Source organism: Ursus maritimus, unplaced genomic scaffold, assembly GCF_017311325.1.
Source record: "Ursus maritimus isolate PB19 unplaced genomic scaffold, ASM1731132v1 scaffold_14, whole genome shotgun sequence".
In the NCBI taxonomy this organism is placed as follows: domain Eukaryota; kingdom Metazoa; phylum Chordata; class Mammalia; order Carnivora; family Ursidae; genus Ursus; species Ursus maritimus.
This window is the reverse complement of record NW_024423786.1, coordinates 66,266,697-66,288,986: the sequence shown is the minus strand read 5'-3', so window position 1 is coordinate 66,288,986 and position 22,290 is coordinate 66,266,697.

Below are 22,290 nucleotides of genomic sequence, written 5' to 3'. Positions count from 1 at the left end.
CGGCAGCTGATTTCAGATGCATGGCTCCCCTTTAATACTTCTGCCCAAGGCCATAATTTTGCTTCCAAATGTGGGAACAAGTAGTCAAAAACTGAAAGCCGTTGCACATGTGAGGATCAGGCACCAGAGGAAGAGCGGATAGATATACACAGGAAGTGCTAGCAGCAGACATATTGGAAGCCCAATTAATTAGCAAAAGCTTGATTTGGTGAGTGTGAAATTAGAGAAAAGGGACACATATCATACTAAAGTTGGAGACTGATGGAGTTGCTGCCATCTGTCACAAGCTGGGGAGTGTGGGAGAGAGTTTAGCTTACATTTTGGCCAGAGCTAACCAATTCTTTCTGGTGCTGTTTTTCATAGACCAAGGATGAAGCCTATACGTTCATGTCATGTACTTGCTGCGTCCAGCCTAGCATCCAGCCCAGTTGGGGCTTCGAGTGATTACTCTAGGTTTCTAGTCCCATAACATATCCCTATGAACTGTATAGAGACTCCCTTCAAAGGCTTAAGGAGGAAGCTGATCATCGTTCTCAGACAAAAAAAGGAAAAAGTTGCCTGTAGGTGATAAGCTCTCTGAAGCAGATGTCTTAGGGCTCTCAGGTGGGTGCTGCTAGGAACAGAGTTCAGTCAGATTTGATTAAGTGAACTAATTAGCAAATTTATTTTCATTACTGACACAGTAATTTAGTTCTAGCCTGCCGAGGACAGAAATATGTTTCCAGCTTGAAGAAGGCTGTGGATGTTCCCATTTACCACAGACTAAGATTCATAGTTAATTGGGATACTTTATGGTTCTCTGGTGGGAAATAAATCTAAACAAGAAAAAATGTATATATTAGCAACCATTTTTCCCCAACAAGTTAATAGCCCTCTGAATTGCGCATCCTACATAAAAATGATTGTGCGTTCTACACAGCAATGATTATTTTATGAGAAATCAAGCCAAAGAGAAAGTAACAAATAGCCAATTTTTCAAACGCTGTACACAAAATAGAGGGAAATTGTTAAATTATGTACATTTTCTCCAACTGTAAAGCCTTTTTTTGTACATCCTAAGAGAAAACTGTGCATTAAGTAAAACAAAATGGAAAGTTACTGAAAAACAGGATTAAGGTTTGACCCTTACCTCTTTGCTGTCTCATAAAGAATTATTTTCTAGAGAAACTAAACACAAACACATACACAGGGGATTGTCTTCCACGGAAGATAGAGTCTTACTGAGAGGACGCCTGATGGGCTTGGGAATTCAAGACCGGGAGTAGAGCTATGTTGGTGAAATTGCTCCACATACGTGTTAGGTAAGAATTTGGAGTTTTGAGGACAGTTCCTTTTATTTATATTTTAATTGGCTGTTACATCTCTCAACTCTCTTCTACGCTATAAATTATCCTTCCATGTCTTTTCTTTTTCTTGCAGTTATGTGTGGAAGACCCTAGGTCCTTTGTCCTGCAGAACTCCCAACGGTCTGTATTTTTCCGCCTGCATCCTGGTGAGGTTGGATGGGATCTCCTAAATTTCCTGAAATTAGTAGTTAGATATAGGGACGTGGTCAGATTCAGGCTTGATACCCCCCAACCCCGCACCTCAAGTCTACCTTATGGGTGATGGTGTATAATTCCATCAGGAGGCGCATAACGTCTTCTCCCTCTTTTGCTGATGTTCGCAGCCATTGGTGGGAAACACGAGGGGCAAATCCAATCTGCTCCCTGTATTTGCAGGTTTTATTGGAACATAGCCACACCCATTGGCTTATATATTGTCTTTGGCTGCCTTTGTTCTATAATAGCAGAGATGAGCGTTGTGGCAGAGACCATATGTCCTACAAAGCCCAAAACAGTTACTAGCTTGTTCATTACAGAATGTGTTTGCCTGACCCCTGGTTTAGATCCATCCAATTATTAGGGGACGAAAAATGGTGACACTCAAGTTTGTCATTCATTTTCCACTTACTAGCTACAGGGCTGCTATAAAAACGTCCCTTTGTCAACTGTTGGTTATGGCAGATTGTGTAGGAAAGGAGAATAAATATTTTATTCTTTCCTTTTTTTAAACTTGCTTTAAAAAATTATGAGGTGTTTCCTAGCACCCTTCAAAGGTGTTCAGGAAGGCTGTTTGTTTTGTTCTGTTTGAGAATTGTTAAACCTCATGAACTAAATATATCTGATGTGTTTCAAATCATCCCAGTTATTATTACCCTTTTTGATGGTCAAACTGCCTCTTCTTTAGCCAATGGGAGCCTAGACCACAGACTGAGTCTTTTTTTTTTTTTTTAAGATTTTATTTATTTGTGAGAGAAAGAACACAAACAGGGGGAGCAGCAGAGGGAGAGGGAGAAGCAGACTCCCCGCTGAGCAGGGAGCCTGATGCAGGGCTCGATCCCAGGACCCTCTGGGATCAGAACCTGAGCCAAAGGCAGACCCTTAACTGACTGAGCCACCCAGGTGCCCCTAGACTGAGTCTTTATAACACAACCCTTAAGAGTAGAGTCTTGGATAGCCTCCTTACTTTCTGAAATGACCATTCCAGTCTCATCTTGTATTTTTCCAGCCTTAGTCCTGAAATCAGCCATTTCCCTAAGGATTCTCTCGTGGGAATGGTGTTTAGAGACCTCAGTCTGGGTGCCAATTGCTAATGGTATTGTTCCTACCTCTTTTCAGTGGACAGAGCTAGACAAGGTGTATTCCTTAAGTTACAATATGTCATGAGTTCAGAACCATGCTTCCAATTTAAATTCAAGACTACAGGGTTTTACTTAAATCTTGTTGATCTTATGCACGCCTATCCTTTCAACCACGTGGATCTTCCCACTTCTTATGGACACCCAACACAGTTATACAGTTTATGTATCCCATGCTGTAGCAGTCTCCGCACGATGATACAAACTTTACCGCCAATCGTATGATTCCCAAGAAGCTTCTTTTCCCTATTTAGTCCTTAGGCCCTACGACACCAAAATTTCACCGTCGAATTACTCTCCTTTAAACTCACATAGACTAGTTTCTTACTGAGTGGTTATGCCTCCAATTGTTTTCATAGTGATGTTCATGTATTTTATTTTACTTTTGATATCTAAAAAAAGCTCCTTATTTAATTTTGGCTTTTAAGTATGTAAAATATTTATGTGATTCTAAAGTCACATCTAAAAAACCAGATGTAGTCAAATAACTTTTTTTTTTTTTAAGATTTTATTTATTTATTTGACAGAGATAGAGACAGCCAGCGAGAGAGGGAACACAAGCAGGGGGAGTGGGAGAGGAAGAAGCAGGCTCCCAGCGGAAGAGCCTGACGTGGGGCTCGATCTCAAAACGACGGGATCATGCCCTGAGCCGAAGGCAGACGCTTAATGACTGAGCCACCCAGGCACCCCAGATGTAGTCAAAAAACTCTTATCATTACCCTGTTCTCTCCCTCTCCTACAGGTAAGCATTAAAAGAAACTTATGGTTTGTCCTTCTTTTTGTTTTGTTTAGAAAATAAGCAAATACCTTTAAAAAAAAGATAAACTGTAGAATAATATACATGCGTTTCTCTATTTTTAAATTTTTTTTTCACTTAATGTTTTTTTGAGATGACATCATAGTAGGAAGGATAGTCTCTGAGTTCTACCTGGAGGGAAGGAGTACTGAGGAGAGGCAGCAGTGGTGGGGGAGGGGAGAGGAAAGGCCAACAAGATGAAGGAGGAACAGAGTCATTAATGCAACACCTTCCCATGACCACCATGCTTGCAGTGAAATAATAAACTTGAGATATACATTTTTTTGCTCTTCTTACTTCTCCCCTCCCTTCTTTTCTCACCCTCCCTCTCTTTCCCTCTTTCTTCTTTTTCTTCTTCTTCCTCCTTCTCTCCTCCTTCTTCTCTTTCTCTCTGTCTTTCCCTCTCTCTCATTAAGAAGTCGAGGCTAAGTTCTGGGTGTAGAGATGCAGAGTGAAACAGAACATGTCAGGAGAGAAGCTGACAGGACATGAGTATGTAAGTCTCTGGGAATTAGGAGAAGTGGGAAGCATCATAGACTTTCATGGACCACAGAGTTCGTGGCATTCCAAGTCGTTTGCACCCCCTCTCTGAGGGATCAGGGGGCCCATCTGACATATGGGTCAAACCAATAAATCCTCCATATGTCCCTGTATCTTTCTCCCCTGTATAAAAACGCCAGCAGGTCTTGTCTGATCCTCCAATGTCTGCTTTATGGATGAAGGCCAGCAGCCTCCTGTGGTTATGCTGGGTGAGACTTTGACACTGGCATATAAATAGTTGAACTGACTAAGATCAATGAATGAATCACAGCATCAAAGCAGCAACAGGGTCCTCCAGGCATAACCAAGCCCCAGTTAACCTCAGCCTGAACATGCCAGACATTGTTCCGAGGCATAATTTTTCTTTGTAACAAAGCCAAGAATGTGGGTATAGTGGCGGTGACTTGGTGCTCACGTTGGCTTCCCACAAAGTAGATATTCCAAGGCAGTGATTTGGTCAAGTAGCACATTTTAAGGGTGCTTTCCCTTCGACAGCCAGAATAGCTCGTGTTGTTAGCCGACAATCGTATTCCTTCTCCCCTAACTTGTCAGTAGCACAGAATCCAAAGGCAGGGGCTGGGGGTAACCTTCCCAACCCTCGTATTTCCTAGTCAAAGACAAAGATTCTTTCTCCACCGGTGTGTGGTTTTTCTCCAATTCAAATCTATTGTTCTGCTACTAATTCTCCAATTCTCTGATACCAACTGAGTGTCCTACAATTTAATTCACTTCTGACACTGAGCACAGACACCAGAGGTTAAGGGTTCAGTCCCACAACCCTGCCCCCACATTAAGTGCCAGCCACAAAGGGATCCTAGGCTACCCTCACTTCTACCCAGCTGACTACAAATCTGAGTTTCCATGATCCCTACTAAGGTTTGACAATTTCCTAGAATGACTCAGACTCAGCAAATGCTTTATTTATGATTACCAGTTTATTAGAAAGGATACAACTCAGGGACAGCCAGATGGGAGATGTTTATAGAGTAGGTTACAGGGAGAGAGGTGGTGAAGGGCTTCCAAGCCTTCTCTGAATGTGCCACTCTCCCGCCACATCGATGTGCTCATCAACCCAGAAGTTCCTCCCAAACTTGTCCTTCTGAGTTTTTCGTGGAGGTTTCATAACGTAGGCACGACTGATTAAATCATCGACCATAGTGATTGAACACAATTTCTAGCCCTCTCCGTTTCCTCAAGGTAGGACCTGGGCTGAGAGTTCTAACCCTTTAATGGTGCGATTATTTCTCTGGTGACCAGTCCCCATTCTGAAGCTACCTAGGGGCCCACTTTCACTCACTTCACTAGCATAAACTCAGGGATGGTCAAAGGGGGCTTGTTAGGAATAACGAAGGACCCTGTTATCACTCAGGAAATTCCAAGAGTTTTAGGAGATCTGTGCCAAGAACCGTGGGTAAAGACCAAATATATACATATATTTTATTGTACTACAGCAGGCAAAAACTCTTGAACAATCTATTGGGGGAAGAGAGGATGAGGCAGAATGTATAGTGGAGATAGGTTCTAAGTCTTGGTATTTCTGGCTTGGAGTCTACCATTGGGGAGGAGTCAGGAGTTAAGTAATTCAGGTCCACCGAAGATGATCTAAGTACACACAGGCCTGCAATCTGGTGTTAGGTGGAAATTTGGGAGTGTTATAGAACAAAAATTCAACTGAGGAAATTTAAATAGCTAATTGGCTTTATTCAATGATTCATATTGGGCCCGCATCTCATCTGACAAGTAGAAGGTGTCTGATGCAAAATGGAAGACTTTTCTAGGTGTTAACAGGTGGGACAAAGAAGTTATTAGCAAAAGAAAAGAAAGGATTATTTCAGGCAAGGTCACTTTCCCTTAGGTCCTATCATACAGATCAGCTCACTAATGCTAACCAGAAGATTCCAGACTGATTGGTTTAAAGTCTGCTCCTGGGAGAAGGTGAAACTGCAATTAATAAGTCTCGGTGGGGCTTAACATAAGTGACTCCATTTGGGGCCTGTTATTTCTGTTCAGNAGGAGGCAGTAGGGCTGGTGTCACGACTAGGAGAGACTGGCTATGACAGAGCTCAGATCAGCCAGGGGGTGAAGACTCTTCCTCCTCTGACTCCCAAAAATCAGCAGCGATCAGGGCTCCAGAGTGAGATCCAGGAATCATTAGGGAACAATCTTCAGGAATTGGGAAGATACTGGACTGAATATACGATCCAGAAAGGAAAGAGAAGGGGCAGTCATCACCACTGTAAGCTTCAAAACTGTGTTCTAGCCTGGTGGATTTGACTTGTGTCTCTCTTAACAGCAAGTAGGTGGCTGGTTTCCCTAATCCTGGAAATTTGGCCTTTTCCTCTATGAGTCAACACATTCTTAACAGGAGGCCTTTCCCTTACTGCTAAGTGGTTTCAGGTTCTAAAATATTAAAGAAATATTGTTGGTTTTCCTGGCCGCTGATGGATCTTAAATTTTCAACCCGATGCATGCAAATGCGAAGTATTAAATAATACCTAAACTGGGCTATTTTTAACTTTCTGCTCTGCTCATGCTTTCTCTTCCTAAAGCACTTTGCCTGCCTTCTGGCCCTTCACCAGTGCCTTTTTTCTCAGAGAGAAGCCAAGTCCGTACAGATTAGCTTCCTGCAAGACCAAGATGTTTACACAATTCGATTGGTCCAAACTAAAATATTGAAACTATAGAACCATTGTCGAGATTTCACACAAACCACAGTCCCTGATGATGGTTTTAAACCTATATACCTTTTATCTTAATAAAAAGAAAAGAGGATAATTTGAGATTGTTTTGTTAATGAAGGTAGCCTTGAGGGGCGCCTGGGTGGCTCAGTTGTTAAGCATCTGCCTTTGGCTTAGGGCGTGATCCTGGAGTTTTGGGATCGAGCCCCACATCAGGCTCCTCGGCTGGGAGTCTGCTTCTTCCTCTCCCACTCCCCCTACTTGTGTTCCCTCTCTCGCTGGCTATCTCTCTCTGTCAAATACATAAATAAAACCTTTAAAAAAAGAGAAAGAAAAAATGAAGGTAGCCTTGATACTTACACTGTTGACTCACAAAGTAGAGATTCCCAGAAAAAGCATTGGTCAAGTCTTCTGACTCCGTTGTTATTAGCTGTATTTTGCCTTAAAGTCCATGCCACATTGTATTGTTAGCCCAAAACTCTGATCTCTTCAGTTAACCCCGGGCAGAGCTGATTTGCTAGGCAGTGAGTAGAGGGGTTCCCCTGACCCCAATCTTCTTGGGCAGAAATGAAGATTCCCTATTCACCCAGAAAATGGTCAAACACGGAATTGGTGGGAAGTCTGAATGCTGTGAAAACAACATATGTCTTTAGTTTGTTTTAAGGGCTGCAGACAAATGACAGATAGTAGTTTTGAGGAAAATTAGTATCAGAGAATTAAAAAAAATATATCTAAAATTCTAGTACCATGGGGAACAGGCAGTCATTAGTCCTCATTCTGAAATGTGAATTCGGGTGAGATTTTTAGCTTTGATGTTAACAGGGCAACTTTCTATAAAGTACCATGTGGCTCAGATGGTAAGAAAAGGCTACCAGCCCTACCAGCCTTCAGCCCAGGACAAAGTAGTCCTGTTCTCCAGCCAGCCAGCTGCAAAGACTTCTTTCTTTCACTCAACTATAGACTCAAGACCGCAACCATATCATTGAAAACATAAGACAAATTTAGAGAGTAGATTTTTCTTGTCCTTATTTTGAGATGGTGCCCAAAGCACACCTTTCAAAGCCCCAGATAGATATGTTTGATTATCTGCCACATTGGAACGCACCAGTGTCAGCTCTTAGAGATTATCTAGCCAGGGGTTCAAGCTTCCCTACGCATCTGGACTCCTGCACAGAATAACAGGGGTGGGGTGGGGGTTACAAAGATACTGATGTTCAGGCCTCATCCCAGAGATTCTAATTCAATAGGTCAAGCGTACGCAGGCATTTCCGAAAACACACACACAAAACAACCCCCCCAACCCTTGGCGATTCTAATATGTAGTCAAGGTAGAGAATTATTTCATCTTCATTTTCAGAATGAGAAGCTTGAAGCACAGAACACTTAAATGCTTTTCCAAAGTCATGCAGCTGAAAAGTGATGGGACTCTGATTCTATCTCAGGTATTTCTGACTTCAAATTTCTCCCCACTCCCCAATATATTCAGTGTACCATATGGCCTCAATGTGGGTAAGTTGGAACCTAGACCCCAGACCCCTTGAATTCCTGCCCAATGATTTTCCTGCTATAACACATCCACTCTTTCCCCAGCTCTTGACATACTGGAATGAGACTGAACAGCAACCCCCCTTTCGCTTAGATACTGGATAGGTTCTTCCAGAGACTATGAAGTCAATTTTCTTTAGCTTAAACATTAGGCAAGAACAAAGGGATGACCGAGTTAAATAGAACAGTCCGCTTTAAAATAAACAGTGGACTCTAGTGGAAGATCAAAGACTCAAAGAAGTGAGAGTGTGAGAATGGCTCTACTATAGAAGACCAGAAAATACCCTGGCTGACTCTGGCTATGCCGCTCAGGAGGGCCTGGAGGCCATGCCATTTACTGAGATGATAAGGAATGAACTACCGTGAGGGTGTTGGGATTGTTGAGGGGCTCAGGGGTGACTGTCCTCTGGAGCTAGGAGCTCACGGCAGGAGATGCTATTTCAAACCTGGGTTCCCTAGCAGCAGTAAAGATGGTAAGATCCCAGACTAGTGGAGACCAGGAATCAACTACCAACCATTCAGAAGCACCGTGGACATGATCACCAAAGAGGGAGCAAGATCAGAATGTCAGACCAGAAGATAGTTCCCAGATCATGGTATTCCTAGGGGCAAGAGAGATGGGCAAGATTAGGGTATTGTATCGTAAATACATTCAGAATACATCAAGCATGGATGAACAGAAGACTGATGTCAGTTACCCAAAAGGAAAGTTCTCTTTCCCAGTTTCCAGAACTGAGCCAGTTCTCAGTCCCCAAAACCATACCTGAAGAAGAGGCCAGATCCACATAAGCAAAGACTGTCCAACATCATGGTAGATACATATGGCATTGATTCTTCTAGGTCCTTCCTAAAGGAGACATTGACTATTTATCCAGGCAACAGCACAATGGGGAAAAGGGAACGCTCATACCATTTGTGTGTTGTGGGAAACAAGATTCAAACTGACACTGCTGCCCAGGGACCCAAAGCATCTTCCTGGTCCCTATAGAATAAGGGTCTAAGGGAGTCATGTAATAAGTGGAATACTAATCTGGGTCTATCTCACAGTGCCCATTGGATCCAGATACACCCAATGGGCATTTTTTCAGATCTTGAATATATAATGGAAGTTGACATATTAAGATGTTGGCAAAACCCTTGCACTGGTTCCTCGACCAATAAGCTCAAATTAGAAATTATAAAGAGCTATCGTAGTAAAAAAAAAAAAAAAAAAAAAAAAAAAAAGGCCAAATAGAAACTCCTGGAACTACCCCCACACTAGCCAAGACAGTAAATGTAAAACAATGACCGTATCTTTGGGGGAATGGCAGATTTGTGTCTCCCTCAAAGACTTCAAGGATGCAGGGGTAGTGGTCCAGCAAAAACCAGTTGGATCATGGAAAATAACAGTGTACTAATGCAAACTTAACCACATAGTACAACCAATTGCAGCTGCTGCAATTTATTAGAGACTCTGGTAAGTGGCATGAGGCTATTGATCTGGGAAATGCATTCTTTTCAATACCCATCAAATAGGACAGAAGCAATTTGCATTCATATGGGATGAATAGCAGTATACATTCATGGTCTTGCCCCAGAGATATGTTAATTCTCTTTCTCTCCGTCACTAGACTGTTGAAAGGACCTGGGCCATCTGGACATTCTGTAGAACACCATATTAGCCCATATTGCTGACATCATGTAAGCTGGACCTGATGAGCAAGACGTGGTAAGACACATGCACTCTAGAAGGAGGGAGATAAACTCTACAAAGATTTAGAGGCATGAGTTAAATATTCAGGGGCCCTGTGTTCTGGGGCAAACGAGTCATCTCTTCCAAAATCAAGAGCATGTGATAACTCTGTCCACTCCCTACTAACTAAGAAAGAAGCACAGGGTTTACTTGGCCTCTTCAGGTTTTAGATGCAGCAGATGATACCGTAGAGAATCCTTCTCTGACCCATTATTTGGTAATGCTAAAGGCTGATAGTTTTAGGGGACTCAGAGCAAAAAGACCTCTGAAACAGATTCGGGCTGCAGCATGAGCAGCCCTGCCACTTGGGATGTTTTGTGAAGTTTCTAGCAAACCCCACTACTATACTAGTAGGGTTTCCTATAGACTCTTGGGTTTTTGAATGATGCTATGGATCTGCTGCAGAAAACTATGCACCATTTGAACCACAAACAAGCTGATCTGCTGTTGCTCCCTGATAGAGACAAAATCTAACCACAGAACATCAAATGGCCATGGAGCCAGAACTGCACATAATGAACTAGGTATCGTGAGACCCACCAAGTCGTAAGGTGGAGGATGCCACTGCCAGATAAAAGGAATACATTCTGGATTGAGCTGGAACAGGTCCAGAGAGCACAGGAGGCCCAGACACTAGACCTCCATGTCCCTTTCCACTATTATACCAATACCTCTCCCTCAGCTCATACTTTTGGCCTCATGGATCATTCCCAGTGTCCAGCTGGCAGAGGAGAAAAACTCCTGTGCTTAATATACAAGTGGGATCAGCTCAGTATGTCTGTGTGAGGTGAATGGGCAATTCTGTATGATAGTTCCACTTAGTGGCCCCAAAAAAACAGAATCAAGAAGAAATCTTCCCATGGGGCAGAGCTTCAGGGGATGCTCATGGCCATCCATTTTGTGTTAAGAAATCATTGATCTGAAGTTAGAATGTGGACTCATGGTCAATGGCGAATGGCTTAGCTGCTTGGACAATGGCCTAGAAGAAGCAAGACTGGAAAAGAGACAGAGAGATCCGGAAAAGAAGCATGTGGATAGATATGTATGAGTGACAGCCAAGTGTGATGATTTTGTATTGCATTTCGTTCCCACCACAGAACATCTGATGAAGAACAGGCACTCAATACCCAACTGGCATGTTGACTTAGCCAGTTCATGACAACCAACCACTGTCCTTGGCCACTCCATTATTTAGACAATGAGCTTATGAATGGGGATGCCATGATAGTAGAAATAGAGACAAGGCATGGGTCGCACAACAATGGCTCCCTCTCACCAAGTTGGACTTTTACTGCTGAGTATCCAACTGGCAGTAAGAAGAGACCATGGCACTATCCCATGAAAAGACCAGCTAGCTACTCGTGGCTGTTCAGTTACACTGGGTCCCTGCTACTCTGGATAGAACAATTCATCTTAACCAGAACTGATCTACATTCCCAATAGTAGCTTACTTATCTTCCCTGCAGTCAGTGCCATTACTCCAAATGCTCACAGAGGGCTTGATCTTGATACATGCAATCTTGTATAGCAACTTTTGGGTCCAAGGGTTGGTGAAGGAAGCTTGGCGGTGGGTACATGAGGATAGGATCTACTGGTCTTACCACATACTGCGTCACCCAGAAGCTGCCAGCCTGATGGAACAGTAGAATGAATGGCTTCTTGACAGCACGACTGAGGCATCGGCTTTGAGATGACACTTTCTAAGGATGGGACACTTCTTCTGGGGCTAGGTCTTCAATAGATAGAATACATGGGTCCAGGAACTAAGCAATAGAAGTAGCTGCATGTCCTATAACTAATCATTCCCAGTGACCCTCATGAAGAATTTGTGCTTTCTGCTCTTGAGTCTGCAAGTCTCAGCGTCCTGTTCCTGGGAAGTTTATGCTTCCATCGAAGGACAACGTGAAGAGTCTCACTAGGCGTAAGACTATGGGTGCCATATGGTCATTTTGGGTTTCTTGTGCTCATAGACCAGCTGCCAAAGGAAGTAGGTACCATGTACCTTGGGCAAGGCTGTGACCTGATCATTAGGAAGAGGTAAAATTGCTGTTAAATAAGACAATCAGGGAGGTGACCCACTGGTGATGTCTAGTTATACCCATAAATAGGAGGTACGGAAAGGGAAGATAAGATCAGTCAAGGCTTTGAGATCAAGTACAGCAGCAGGGGGTGCAAATTCATCCTGTTCTTGTAAGTTTTCCAAGAAATCGTGGCCCATCAGAGTTTGGGAGAAGCTCTGTCTAGATGGAGAGAACGTCAGAGTCAGAAGCACATAGCGCTGAGTGATACAATGTGTGGACTTCGTAATTGCTAGTTGGAGGCTGGTCCAGGATCCCTCTAGAGTTCCCTGAACCCATCCCTTGGCTGCTGTGAGTACTTGTGGCTAGCAGTTGGCAACTGTGACAGTCCCATCTTCCTTCTCGTGCTCCCACATAGTTATAGCTTCTGATCCTCATGTGACGGCAGCTTTGATGGGAACCACTTTCCTCCACTGGTAACCCCGACTCTTAACCCTCCCTCAGCACTTGGAAAGGGACCTGGTTGCCCTTGGCTCTTCGGAGCACACCCAGCTCAGGCTGGGACCGTTAGCCAGACTTCAATTCCTTTCAGGGAAAATGTCGTCCCTCACCCACAGGATGTGGTCTGGTTTCCAGAGCCCAAGGAATTCAACCTCAATCTTCAACGGTGTTCTCATGAAGTGTGGCGTCGTCAGCCCTACAGGGATGCCGTCAATCCAGCATGTGATTCAGTCCGATCCTTGCGAGTCTACCCTCCAGCACAGTGATTCTCAACCAGGGATGATTTTTGCTCCCCTCCCCCAACCCGGTAGATATTTGGCAATGTCTAAATACATCTTTGGTTGACACAAGTGAGTGGGGAGGATGCTACTGGAATCTAGCAGGTGCTGTCTAGCATCGTATAGTGCCTAGGATATCACCACCTGTGCTCTCAGTTAAGAATTATCCGGTCCCAAGTATCAATAGCGCAGAAGTTGAGACAGCCTGAAGCCTGTCCTTCCGGCCATCGTCTGGCTTTCCAACAAGAGTCAGGATACGATCACACGTTTCTCTCTCAAGAACACACAACACATTTTAGGCACAGAGCAGATTAAATCCAATTTAAGGAGAAAGAAATCTCCAATCCTAGGCTAAGCGTGTCCCTAAAAAAGGGATACATAGTTGACTTTGTTTAACCGAACATTTAACATTACTCACTAGGAAGCATCTGTATTTAGATTAGGTCACTGACCCTAGGAGAACTGGCTCTAAATTTGCTTCAAATCTGTACAGCTAGAGGGGTGCATCTTCTCTGAAGACAACTTCTATCTTCCTCCTTAACCGTAATATGAGAGCTTGCAACTCCCCCCCCTCAATAGTTTTCCAACTTCAAAAATGTAAAGCTTGGCCTCTACCAAGTATCCATCCCATGTAGAAAAGCAATTAATGCATACAAGCAAATTTCCATACACAAACAGAATAATACCTAAAACTACTTCCTCGTACCAATCATGTCTGCACAGAAGACGCATACATTGGAATCGACATAGTTTTAAATATGGAATTAAAAAAAATCTCGGAGTGGTAATACGTAGCAGTCCCTTTATATTATTTATATTTTGTAATTGTGGGATAGATTATTTTTATACATAAGTTATTAGGAAGAATACTTTACAAATTTCTATTGCTATGGTTTAGTGATTTGAGCATTCATTTTTAGTTTTATTTTATTCTGGTCAGAAAAGAAGATAGGAGAGAAATATATATATAAATATATATATACACATAAATATATATAAATATATATATAAATATATATATATATAAATATATATATATTAGCATTTAAGATATTTTATGACCTAAAATGTTAGATTCAAAACAAAACAAAAAAATTCTACAAACTGGATATTACGTGAGGGTTGTGAGAGGTATCAGTGGTATTTTATTTATTATTTATTTATTTATGTAATCTCTACACCCAACGTGGGGCTCGAACTCATGACCCAGAGATCAAGAGTGGCACGCTCTTCCGACTGACCCAGCCACGGGCTGCTCAGTGGTATCTTATCGAATGAATATTATCATTTCTGTTTACGCACTTAATTTCTGCTTGTTTGATCTGTTGTGAACAGAGAAATATGTTAACATATTTTTAGAGGTGTTATTAACCCTTTTTTTAAGAGGTGTTATTAAATTTGGCTCGCTGTTAAATTACTCTCAGAAATGCTCGTACCATTCATCAAAAGAAGGGAGCTTTTGCTCCCTCCACTGTTTCTGTCTGACCCTCAGTACCTGATGTTTAGACTTGTACCCCTTCTCCTTTTGTTTGAACTTGGTCAGTGCACTGTTGTCCGGTACCTTACTTTTTAAATTCTGTCTACCTCTGTTTTTTGTGTTCTCCTATAGACGGTAACTAGCTAGATTTGGGGGAAACAACTTGGGAGTCTTTTAAGAGAGGTACTTAACATCCCCATGTATCAGCACAAAGTACATTTCATGTACTGACATATAGTTTTATACTTTTTCAATATTGTTTTATGCTCTTGCATTTGCTACTCCTGTTTGCTCTACGGACCATGTTTTCTTTGCTTTTACTTTCTTTGATGTTTATCTTTTAATATTTCAAAAGCCCCCTTTTCCTTGACATGAACTAACTCTTGGAGTCAAGAGGGGAACAATTTTTTGAGTACACAGTCTCCCACCCTCCCTTCTCAACATTTCTCAGTCTTCATGAATATTAGCTGATGTTTTCAGCTCAGGGTTTTTTCCATGAAATCATGAATTTTACATTATGCTTAAAAGAACAGATGTTTTGATTTTAGATTCATTTTTACAACGAGACTTACATTTATCCGTGGAGAGAACTAGGTAAATATGGGTCATGTTTCCCCAGTTTTAGTGCTGAACCCCATCATATTCGTCACAATGACTCTTATATTGTTGAGATTGTGATGTTTTAGTATCCTCCAGTTGGATATAATCTTCAAAGAATTGTATTTCATGAATCTTTTTAAGCTCTTATTTAATAAAGATTATTTTTTGTTGCCTCCATTTATAAAAGAAAACTGGTATCTCCATAGTTTTTGCTCAAAACTCTGCAGGGGTTTCTCCATAATTTATTTTATTAATCAATAAAATATTTATTTAATAATTAATTAATTCTAATTAACTACAATAATTTATACAATAATTGATTATTAATAAATAAATAATGGCATTAATGCTGCAGATGAAAACTCAGAGGCCAGCCTGTTTCATCTTTTTTTTTCTTTCATATATAACCTTTTCTTTTGCTTAAGTGCTTTCTAGGCACATTGGTCCTTTTAATTTAAAAAATTATTCTATAATTGGGGCCCCTGTGTGGCTCAGTCGGTTCAGCGGTCAACTCTTGATCCCAGCTCAGGTCTCGATCTCGGGGTTGTGAGTTCAAACCTCACGTTGGGCTCCACGCTGGGTGTGGAGCCTACTTTAAAAACAAACAAACAAACAAACAAACATTACTCTGTAATTCAATGAAACATTTTCATACTGGTTCACTTAGGCCCACACAGGAACTTGGCAATCTGTGTACAGATCTCTTTTTTAACTTAAAGAATTGAAGATTGATTTGTATTTTTCCTTTGATAATTCCTTATGTGTCATAGATTCTGGCCTTTTCCCCCTGTGATCTTTACTCCTGCTCTTCCATATCTGTCATTTCTTCTCTCATCACTTCCTTTTGGATCTTTCCCTCTACATCCTCTGCATGGATTTAATTTCTTTTGCAGCATCAATTATGTCTCTCTCCTTTTTTTTTTTTTTTTAATCCCCAAGGCATAATTTCCAGCAGGTTTTCATCTAGCATTGCTCTAGTCTGCAAATCTGACATCTCTTCCCTTCATCTCTATCTTGACGGTTGAGCTTCATGAAGAAAGAGAATCTGCAGCCACTCCACACTGGGCTCATTCCATCTGTGTCCTCCTCCCATCCTTTTCTCAATTAGGCTCTTCCTCTTAGAACACATTGCATATGACCTGATATCCCTACCTCCTTACGCCCAGTGCTTGCAGAGATTGAATCTCCAACTAGATTTTAGGAAGACAGGAGGTGAAATGGAGAGAAGAGGACAGCTGTAATCTTGAAGAACCTCCCATGCACTGTCCACACAGCCACCCAGGGCTGTGGCTTGCACTGATCTGGGACTGCTGATGGCATCTCTCCCTACCTTTACTGTGTCTCCTTCTCACAACAGAAAGCCTTTTCTCAGCTCATCTTCACCCACCTTATAATTCAAGGATGCCTCCCAGACTCAAGTATGAGATCACTTACTAATCCCAGGAAAGGCTGCATTTCATCCACTGGACCATCACAGTTGAGTCCTGAGAATCTTTGAGACTGTACAGAGGCTGATGCCAAAATGGCATCTTAGACAAGGAGAGCAGTCACTGTCCTTTACAGGAGAGAAAACAATGTCACAGCAACTGTGAAAAAACTATAAAGGTTGTAGGAGGTTTTCCATGTGGAACAAAATGTATAACCAAATTACTGGAAAGGCAAGGATGAAGTCGATCCTCAGACATAAGTGGAACCAGGAACTTGAACATTGCTGGCGCTCTTTCTTCATCATCTTTGCATGACATTTTGTGTCTCTCTGCTCTTTCTATCTCTCTCTTTCAACTTTTAACTGATTCCTCTGGTTTATACCTGCATATCATCAAACACTGTATTTGTACCATTATATTTCTTACTGTCGTAATTGTTGAAATTACCTATTAATTTTTTGGGGGGTTAATAGTGCACCTTCAATTCTCTTATGCATTTACATACATATTTTGCCCTTTTTTCTGCCCCAGAACATTCAATCACAATGTTTGGTTAATTCATTGGTTTGAACTTACATCGTTACAAAAATGTAATGAAGGTTAACAGGGTTGTGATTATTTTTTAAATATTTTTGAAGATTTTATTTATTTATTTGACAGAGAGAGCGACAGCCAGCGAGAGAGGGAACACAAGCAGGGGGAGTGGGAGAGGAAGAAGCAGGCTCCTAGCAGAGGAGCCTGATGTGGGGCTCGATCCCAGAACGCCGGGATCGCGCCCTGAGCTGAAGGCAGACGCTTAACGACTAAGCCACCCAGGCGCCCCTAAATTTCCTTTCTTATACAATGATCTCTTTCCCTGTGAGTTTGCAGGGAAAAATTTGCCTTATTTTTTCATTACTTTGTTTTTTCCCTCAGGTTTATTAAGAAATAATTGACATAGATCATGGTATAATTCTTTTAAAAGATCATTTATCTATTTATTTATTTGTCAGGGAGAGAGAGAGAGAAAGAGCACACAAGCAGGGGGAGCAGCAGGCAGAGGGAGAGGAGGAAGTAGACTCCCCGCTGAGCAGGGAGCCCTATGTGGGACTCGATCCCAGGAACCTGGGATCATGACCTGAGCTAAAGGCAGATGCTTAACTGACTGAGCCACCCAGACATCCCAGATCACTGTATAAATTTAAGGTGTATAATACGATGGCTTGATTTACATATATTGTGAAATAATTATCACAATAGTGTGCATATATACACATATGTTTATGGAATTATAACTAGTATGTCCCAAGATCTCCATCAGAATTATTGAAAACACTCTGAATCTTATTTTTCCACGCGGTCAGGGATCAGTGGTACTTGGGCAAGCTCAGAAATCCCAGAAATGATGTAATGCTGAAAGAAAACCCTTTCCCGATTCCTCTGAACTGGAACTAATTTATCTTTGGAGAACCCCCGTTGATCGTATATGTATCTCTCACATCACTGACACCTTCTGCCTTTATCACAGTTATGTGTCTATGGATCTTAGATTTCGTCCTGGACTTTTTGCTTCTTGAGGGCAAGGTCTGTGTCTATTTCTTGTCCTTAGTACTCCATGCAGTGCCCTGATGAGAGGCCCCTCGATAGATACAAATAAGCGAATAAATAAGTAAAATCTAAGCCCCTCTGTAGTATTTTTACCTTTCTTCTGTGTCCTTATTGAGTGAGCACCATGGCTCTCATGGAATGAGATTGAATTTAGGGGACTTAATCTGTATATTGTGTTGAAAGATTTAGGAGAGTGTCATATAAAGGGGTCTTAAGTCACTTCTCCAATAAGTGGCAGGGCTGGGATTCGAGGCCAGGTCTGATAAAATCCTATACCGTTACCCCCAACCCAAAACCACATTCCGGGCTCAGTTCAACATCACAAGACAGGTGGTCGGTTTCCCCTTAATCACGTAGGCATTCCTGGGGGGGCACTAAGATGTTTTCCAGCTCTGTTATGGAAATGCCAACCTTCTTTTCTTCTGTACAGTCCTACAGTCCATAATTTAAAAATTAATGTTCTTTAATGCTAATAAACGTCATTTTTAATCGGTATTGTCCTTCCCTCTGAAAAGCTTCTAATATCAGTATTTTCAGTCTCAACCCAGGGCTCTCTGTGTTCACTTCGATTACAAATTTTCTAAGACAACCTCCAGGATTTGTAAAGGCTTGAAAGGATTTCTCTTGAATGAGGTATGGCCTGGCTTAAGCTTGTTTTCCATTTGGAAATCCCTGAAGACAAACACCTGCATCCTAGGTCAGCCGAAGAAGCAGGCACCCAGAAAAAAAGAATCTCTCCGCTTTTGGTGGTTCGCTGTCAAGTCCACCAGTAGAGGGCGCCTAACCATCAGCGATAGTCTCAGAAGCGTCCCTAATGGGCTCAGGCATTTTATTACCTCTTCTTTGGAGCTGTCAATTAGGAGCAGAATGAGCTATCCAGTTTTCTCTTCATTTCACAACTGTCTTGTGCTGTGGAAATGAGGATGCCTCCCTCCAAGATTTAGAGGTGGCGGTGGGGATCTGAGCGGCCATGTGAGAGAGGAAAACAAGACTTTCCCTGTACACTGAGGATTGGAATGAATTATATGCAAGATGTTGTTAAACCTGGCATGGTTTCTGCCTGGTTCATCTCTAACAATTCAGCCCCTGGCATGTGGCTTTCTCAATCATTTGTAAGGCCTTGTACATGAAGAGATCAAATGGGTTTAATTTTTTTTAAAAAGAAAATTTTTCTTCATGAGCTTACGCCACATGTCGTGGAATCCTATAAGGCCATACTGTTAAGCAGGGACCTTGGGGATCACTTGCACACACTGGTCAGTAGACCGATTAGAAGATCAATGCCTGAAGAGGCAAAGACTTGGCCAAGGTCTTCCAATTAGTCAAGAGAAGAACAGGTATCAAAACCCAGCTGCTGGCCATGCCCTCCCCAACTCCCCCAGTATAGTGCTTCTGATCAGGAAATCACCTGTAACCAGTGCGTGAGTGAAGCCAGAAAATAAAGTAGGAGCCACCGGAACAGCAAAATTAACTTATGAAGATTTTTAGAAGGTGCGGTAGGGGCTCAAGTGCATATACCTGGATTAAATTTAGAACTGGGGTCTAGATTGGCTCTAGGTTATGTAGACCCTTCTTGATTCTCAGGTATGCCTTTGTCCTCCTTCTGAATTCTCATTTCCCACATTTCTCTACCCCAGGCCACCTCTAGGAGATGAGATTTTAAAACAGAAATTCACACCTCTTCCCAAGGCTCAACAATCTTATGTGATCTGCTGACACCTTCTTCCTTGCCTTTTTACCCCATGGGTAGGGTCAGAAGGCCTTCACATTAGCTGTTCCCTTTGCCTGCAATTCATGTCCCTCCGATCTTCACATGGTGAGGTCTTTCTCCTCCAAATCTCACTCTGCCTCCATGAAACCATCCTTCACCACGTGGGTCTAAGTGGTCACCCCACCACTCTCTATCCCATCACCTTGGGCTAATTATTTGTATCACCCTTAACCCACTGGCGATGTTCTCACTTTTAGATCTATTTTTTGTCTCCTTGCCCACTCCTATTACTAGAATATATGTTCCATGAAAGCAGAGACCTTGTCTGACACACTCACGTTTTTATCCCAGATCCTTTGGACAGTCTCTGACTCATGAGAGGCCCTCCAGAGACACTACAGGGAAATGGCAATTAGAGTTGTGGACAGAAACCTCTCCTTCGGCCTGTGAGACAAGATCCCAAAGCCACTTTCTGTTCCAAGAGGATTGAATATCTTCATGGTTTGGGGAGGTTTCTTTTCTTTGAGCGAACTTTAGGTTACAGTTGGCACCAACCCTAAGGTCTGGATGGCCATGAACTAGACTAGCCCCGTCTTCCATGCCAGGGACTCCTCCCCACCAGGGACAGCGAGCACTTGCCCTGGCTGACCCTCCCTCATGACTCAATGATTGCCTCACCAAGGTTGAATCTGTCACAAAGCTCTTTGTGGGGCAGAGTTGGGTCGAGGGCATAGACAGGTTGTGGGTGATGTGTGTGTGGGGGGGGGTATTGAACTTCAGAGATATTGGCATCTGTAAATTGGCTTTAAGGGGAAGAGCAAAGGTAATGTAACTGATTAGTCTCATGGGGCCGTGGAAGGTCTTGGGACATCCAGGGTGTGCAGTGAGGTCTGCCCACTCATTAAAGCCAGTGCAGTCAGGATATAAGGCAAGTTTAATAGAGCACGTTTAATAAATCCCCTTCATCTCTCTTAAAACTTACTGTTGTATCATTTGGAAGAGTGGGCAATCCCCTTCTCTCTGCTTTATATGTGGTACTTGTGGTCTAATGGGTGTGGCTCACTTAGGTACCACGGAGAAGTTTGGGAGGGAGAACGGGAAGAAATTCTATTGCACATACCTGTCTAGTTATCAAGATCACTGGCCTCCCCATTGCATTCCACATCGAAGGGTGAAGATTGAGCTGGAGGCTCTGGGTAAAGCAAGGCAACAGAAATAGGTATGACAAGATCACCAATAACCTGTCCTGGGCTATGTGCCATCCTCCATGCTTCTGGTAACCGGTTTAACCTAATTCTAGCAACAATGCTACGAAGTGTTACATTACATTTTGCAGGTTAGGACACTAAGCCTCAGAGAAGTTTGGGGTACAATCCAAAGCTATTCTAGTGGCACAGTCATAGTTCAAATTTGGAGGTCGTGCATTCTAATATTATCTATTCTTCTAGCATGCGACCCTGCCACGGACCACAAGTTCGTCCCTTTCTACAAGCACTGCCTCTATAGGGACATCTGTGAAGCCAAAGGATCTTAAGGGGTGACTAGTGCTCTATCCCTTACTCAACCAAACAAAAATACAGGAGTCATTCAGATTCAAGTCTGCATGCTGGTTAAATTGTTTACAATATAAGCATTATCGTGATAGGAGAGACTGCATTTCTTAATTTTCCAACTTATGAGTTCAAGTTTATTACTTCTTTAATTTGTTTATCTCTTTAGGGAATATTAGGTGTTTAGACTGGGTGTTAAGCCTAATGCTGGCCACTGGTAATAGAGGAGTAGACAAGGCCAATACTGTTTTGTACGCTTAGGGAACTGCTTAGAGTTTAGAATTCTTGTTGGAGAAAAAGAAATAAAGAAAAAAATATTTCATAACTTCCACTGTCTTTTTTTTTTTTTTTTGACTTGCTAGAAAACTCTCTCCTCCTTAGCAGAAGGAACTAAAAAATGGCTTCTATTGTCACATCTGTCCCAGCCTTTCTGTTCTTTGACTTGTTTCTAGTATCGGTCACTGGACACAGATTCAGAATAAAAGATTTCATGATGGGGAAGCCTCGGACAGAGAGGCAGATGGATTTCTTGCCCACAGCCCTGTAGTCCACCCTTTACCCAAGACTCTGATGGCCAGGACTCTGCTTGGCTCTATTTTTCATAAGGCTGCAGGGCTGTGAGGGATTAATGTGATCATTCAGCCCAGCTTCCCACTTTAAGCTCATGAACAGATGGTCAACCAGTCTATTCTTCAATATTTCCAAGGATGAGGAGTTTAATACTTCATAAAGCAGTCTCTTGCATTGCTAGATAATGCTTATGACTCCTTATATTGAGTAGAAGTCTGCCTTCCAGACTTCCCCTGGCAGAGTTAATCATCCCCTGCACTTTGTGCAAGATTCTGGAGAGTTCTTATTATTTGACTTACCTTGGGTGAGCTCCTTGATATCTGGTAAAGCACTTGAAAACTATAAAGGACTATCCTACTTGTATGAGTTAAAACGGATAGCTGCTATTCCCGAAATAAAGAACCCAAGTAATGGAATGGAAACTATATGTGAGACCAACATAAATGGACATTTCATTGACATAAATAATTGAATCTGCAGTTGAAGAAATCACTTCAAGGAAAAAATTGGCAATGCAATCAACACTAGATATATTGCACAAGAAAGAAAAACTATCTAGAAAAAAACATGTCTAGGAAAAAATATCCCATCCCTAATGCA